Source organism: Triticum dicoccoides, chromosome 3B (assembly GCF_002162155.2).
Source record: "Triticum dicoccoides isolate Atlit2015 ecotype Zavitan chromosome 3B, WEW_v2.0, whole genome shotgun sequence".
NCBI classification, from domain to species: Eukaryota; Viridiplantae; Streptophyta; class Magnoliopsida; order Poales; family Poaceae; genus Triticum; species Triticum dicoccoides.
The window spans coordinates 242,386,646-242,392,311 of NC_041385.1; the positions used below are offsets into that span (position 1 = coordinate 242,386,646).

Here is a 5,666-nt window from a genome sequence, read left to right on the forward strand (position 1 = left end):
TTTGGGGCACTCGAAAAATGGAAAATGATTTTTTCTTCCAAAGAAAATGAAAATTTTCTTAGGCACCATTGTTTGCCATTCTATGTTTGTTATTTTCTGAAAGCTAGTTCACAATTGATGACACAATGAGAAGGTTTTTTATTTTTTTGAATTTCTGTGATCATAAAATAGTTAACATCTTATTTTTAAATCTGTCACAACCAATTTAGTTGGTCATAATGTTGCTCCCTTGCCATTAATTCAACAAGGCTTCCGAGAAAGGCATGTTACGAACCTAAGAACACCTACCCACCTGCTCGGTCCAATCAATTTGTTTGGAATTGGGGTTAGGACCGGTTAGAACTCCCATTTCTCGATCGGAGGTTTGAGCTGCTATGGCAAGCTTTTTTTCCGAATAGTGGGTATGGGGAACCCACCGTACCACGTTCTGATTGGTCCGTGGATCAGGCACGCGGATCATGCACGAAACACCGTTGGATCCTCCCGGATCCAACGGCAGCTCTCACCCCTCGCCTCCCCCACTAACCCCACGTGAGGCGAAACCCTAGCTCTGTTGTCTCCCGTTTTCCATCCACCCCCGCCTCCTTTCTTTCTTTCTTTCTCTCCCTCCCCCCTCTCTCCCGATGTAGATCCCCTCATCACCGCCACCCACCCACCTCTGCCGCCGCCCACCTCCGCCGCTGCCCTCACTCTCCCCTCGTCTCCCTCGTCCTCAACCAACCTCGCGGCCCGCGGGGCTCTCGCATCGCCGCCACTCCACGCCCGTGCACGACAGAAAGAAGCCCGAGGTCCTCTTCCGATGCTCCTCTGCCTCCCTCGCCCGCGGGGCTCTCTGCTCCACATCGACTGGCTGGCGCAGACATAAGAGAAGCCCTCATTGGTCGCAGGTCCTCGACTCCACCGTCACAGCGCGGAACCCTCATCGTTCGGATCCAGCCGCCATCACAGCCATGCCGTTCACCCCCACGACCCTACTCCTGCAAGAGCACCCTCGCCCTCGTAAGCGACCCACGCACCCCTCTCATCCAATTCTCGATTCATCCATGGCCTCACGGATCAGATCTGACTGACCGGCCTCCGATTCACGTTGCAAGTGGCCACGGTCTCCGCCGTCGGCGTCGCCGTCGTCTGGGGCTCTGTCAAGCCCAAGCAGGCGAGGCGGCCGCAGCGGATTCGCAGCCGTCCCCACGACCTTGATCTGGTGGACACGACCTCTCTCCCCTCGCCGTTCCCGCGACCAGCAGCCGGTCGGTGCTCCCGTCAGCGACAACTTCTCTTCTCCGACATGGTCACTTCAGTGCCTGGCATTGGCTCCTCCGACATGAGGAGAGATGCCCGGCTGCTCCTCCGACGCAATGGAGAGAGATGGGTCGCCGGAGTCAGCAGGGCCACCAACAGCCGCGACTTGGGCCCTCTTGCCGAACCTGTTAAATTCTGCTAACAAAGTTGGCAGTTCAATTTGATAATTTTCTGCATGTCAATTAAGTTACTGCTACTGCATTATGTTTAAAAGGTTGCATACAGACTTGAGTAAGATTCCAGCAGTGAGCTATAAAAACTGCTCTAGTAAGCTAGATGTTTGGTGAAATTTTTAACTTATCCTAGGGTGCAGTCAACTTGCTGAACAACTGACAAGTATATTCATTGTTCTTTCTCTGTACCTCTATTCTGATACATCTGACTTGTATGACCTATTTCTGAAAATTGTAACTTAGCCTAAGGTGCAGTCAACTTGCTGAGCTCTTCCAATGCTTCAGATTATAGCTTGCATTTCAAGTGTCTGCCAAATGCTAGCTGTTTGGTTCGAAGTCATGTTCAAACCGAAATGTATATGGTAATAAAGCATATGGACGAGTTCAGGGCATATGCTAATGCTAACAGTAGGTTTTGCCCAGTGTCCAGTTATTGTTTTAGTTGGCCTGCTGGAGTACTAGAAGAGTAGTGCTATCTTGCTGCTGGTGACACTCCATGGAATACTCCCTTCTACTACTACACCTAGTTACTTGTGTGTATCCTATTACTTACTAATTAGTAGACATGTGTAGTAGTACTATACTATATTCTTCTTCCTCAACTACTACAATAGAACTTGTAGTAGTGGTGTCTTACTGCCAGTGATAGTTTATCTTCTCAGCATTGTTGTTCTTATTTGATTTTTTTCTGAATTGTATGTTAATTTGGATCCATTCGACCTTTTCACAATTGCAGGCTGAAATGTGCATGTTTTATCTTCTTAGCATTGTTGTTCTTATTTACTTGAAGTTTTTACTATGCAAGGTTCAATCATGCCATCTTTGCTTGTACTGCATGTTAATGTCATCAAAATGCTCACACCAAGTTTGTGAACTGTGGCCAGGTACCAGAGGCTGACCAGTTACTCCATTGGCATCTCTAGCTCCCACATGTCGCCCCTGGGCTGTAGCGCCCTCTCGTGGGCGATCGACATCCTCCCAGTGGCGCCGCTCCTCACCCAGGTTGCGCACCACCTCAACTATGGCCAGTACCAGTCGCTCATCCTCATCGTCGTGATGTCGTTCGACTCCTTCTTCTGCCAGCTCACTGGCTTCTTCAAGACGGTCTGGGTGTTCCTGTTCTACATCCTCTTCATCACTACATTGTAGAGTTGTTGTTTCAAACTGTTATGCTACAAATACCATAATTTGCATTGAAGATATTATATTCTTTTGTTGTATCATTGTTTAATAGCACCACAGCACATGATGCTCACATGAAACATCCACATTATGTGTGTTGATTTGATAATAGGAGTGTCATTGTCCTGGGCCTATGCTATATTTTGACTCCTATGTTCTTCTAGCCTCCTAGTTAATTTTGTTACTAGGTTTTCATTAGTTATCACCAGGAAATGTGATAGTGAATAGTTAATATCCTCACAGAACAAGGAAACTTTATCATACCAACATAATTTTGTGCTGTGGTTCACTCTAATCAGGAAGTTTGTTATCCTTGTTTACTCTGTTATCATAATCCTCAGAATAGCCAAGTAGCAAATCCCCAAAGTTATAATAAACTATCTCAAAAATGGTTAATTATCAGCTTGTTACAGGCCAACACAGATATTTTACAGTGGTCTGGTCTTCACTGAACATTGATGTTTGGTTGATCTCATTTTGTTGTGTGTTACTATCTTCTTTGTATTTTGTTTCCAAGATCATGACTCGGAGGAATTGTATGGCCCTCCTTTAATTACCTCCTTTGTTTTGCATGTGCATCCAGGTTCTTGCACATCAGAAGTTATCCAGGCGCTTCCTTTTCTTAAAAAGGCATATGGCAGTGCTATGCAGAAGGTTCTCCATGTTGGCCCAGATAGTTGTACAGTAGTTTCTAACTTGTTGAAAGAAGGGAAGGAAGCATGAGGGGTATAGCCTTATGATTTGGAGGATGCTGCTCGTGCTGGTAATTGCCTTTCACCCATCGCTTCCCCTCGCAGGAACGCTAATCCAGCTGTTTGAGATTCTAGATGCTGACAACGCTTCTGCTGCTGCTTGTTTGTTTGTTTGCTGCAGTGACTATTCTGATCATGTATTTCAACAGCGGCTTAGGTGTGTTCCAAACTCTCAGCTTCGGTACGCATTCTGTGTGTGAGCGTGTGTTTAGTTGAAGTTTTACATTGCAAAGTGGCTGACAAAACAAGCAACTGTGACATGTAACATCTTTGTTTCTTGTTCTCTGCTCTGCTTTCATGTAGCAACTTAGTACTGAATTTGAGAGTATGGGTGTTGTTAGCATCACCTGTTGTTCTTGATCAACTTAGTACCAATTGTTATGTGCTGCATTGTGCAGTGCTGATTTCCCGCTGATATGAACTTACAACAATATTACATTGTAGTGTTTTCTACATGTTGTCGTATCACTAGTTCCATGCTGCCTTCACATTTGAGTGTATTACTTGATTTTGTTTTTATCCTTGTATCAATTGCTGTATTGCAGACTTAAAATTGTGTTGGTTCCTTTTTTACAGAAGCTCAAGTGTGAAGTGTGAAGCAAGTGTGGTGCTGTGAACTGTGAAGCCAAGTGTGAAGACGTGTATCTGTGTTGTAAAGATTGTAATAAATTTATTTAGTGGTATATTTGATGAATTTTATGTGTTTGTTCTATTTGAAATATTGGTTAACTATGTGATTTGAAAACTTGTGAAATGGAAACTTGACTAGTGGGGCCACTTATGATAATAATCTATCAAATTTGTATATTTCCGACATGTGGGACCAATTTGAGAGATGAACATGACAAATGGGACCCATCTGACTAGTGGGATCAGCTTGAATATATAATGGTTGGAAATATAAAATCAATATATAACGGCTAAAAATAGAAAATAAATAGACTATAAAAGGCCACGGCCCAACAATAAAAAAGGCTGCAATGTTGGGTGAGGGAGTCCTGGACTAGGGGGTGTCCGGACAGCCGGACTATCATCGTCCGCCGGACTCCAAGACTACGAAGATACAAGATTGAAGACTCCGTCCCGTGTCCGGATGGGACTTTCCTTGGCGTGGAAGGCAAGCTTGGCGATACGGATATGTAGATCTCCTACCACTGTAACCGACTCTGTGTAACCCTAGCCTCCTCCAGTGTCTATATAAACCGGAGGGCTTTAGTCCGTAGGACACAACATACATCACAACAATCATACCATAGGCTAGCTTTAGGGTTTAGCCTCCTTGATCTCGTGGTAGATCCACTCTTGTACTACCCATATCATCAATATTAATCAAGCAGGACGTAGGGTTTTACCTCCATCGAGAGGGCCCGAACCTGGGTAAAACATCGTGTCCCTCGTCTCCTGTTACCATCTGCCTAGAAGCACAGTTCGGGACCCCCTACCCGAGATCCGCCGGTTTTGACACCGACATTGGTGCTTTCATTGAGAGTTCCTCTGTGTCGTCACCGATAGGCTCGATGGCATCTTCAACCAACAACGCTGTCCTGGGTGAGACTTTTCTCCCCGGACAGATCTTTGTATTCGGCGGCTTCGCACTGCGGGCTAATTCGCTTGGCCATCTGGAGCAGATCGAAAGCTACGCCCCTGGCCGTCAGGTCAGATTCGGAAGTCTAAACTTCACAGCCGACTCCCGCGGAGACTTGATCTTCGACGGGCTCGAGCCACAGCCAAGCGAGCCGCACTGTTACGATGGGCATGATCTAGCTCTGCCGCCGAACAGTGCCTTGGTGGCCGCACACGAATCCGCTCCAGCCCTTAGTCTGGAGCCGATCGCCCAGATCGAGGATCGGTGGATGGACACCACCTCGGGGGCTTCAACTTCCACGGCGATGGAGCCGAACGCTAATCTTGTCCCTCGCGAAACTCGTGATTCCGAGGTGCCGGACTCCTTGCCGGACTCCGGACCTCCCACGCCCCTACCAATCGAATCGGATTGGGCGCCGGTTATGGAATTCACCGCCGCGGACATCTTCCAATACTCGCCCTTTGGCGACATCCTAAATTTGCTAAAGCATCTCTCGTTATCGGGAGAGTCCTGGCCGGACTATGGCCAGGATGGTTGGGACGGACGACGAAGAAATTTAGAGCCCACCCACCACCCACTTTGTAGCCACTGTCGACGATCTAACCGACATGCTAGACTACGACTCCGAAGACATCGACGCTATGGATGACAATGCCAGAGACGATCAGGAACCAG

General features: G+C 46.9%; 1 long non-coding RNA gene across 2 annotated transcripts; it reads left to right on the forward strand.

Annotated features, from left to right (window-relative positions):
- Positions 1-581: 581 nt before the first annotated feature.
- LOC119275719 lies at positions 582-4,196 on the forward strand. 2 transcript variants are annotated; one of them, XR_005135854.1, is made up of 5 exons: positions 582-999; positions 1,095-2,576; positions 3,238-3,417; positions 3,528-3,587; positions 3,983-4,196. It is a non-coding gene; the product is annotated as an uncharacterized LOC119275719 (long non-coding RNA). The 2 variants fall into 2 exon arrangements; XR_005135855.1 differs by having other exon boundaries at positions 585-999; positions 2,357-2,576.
- Positions 4,197-5,666: the final 1,470 nt, after the last annotated feature.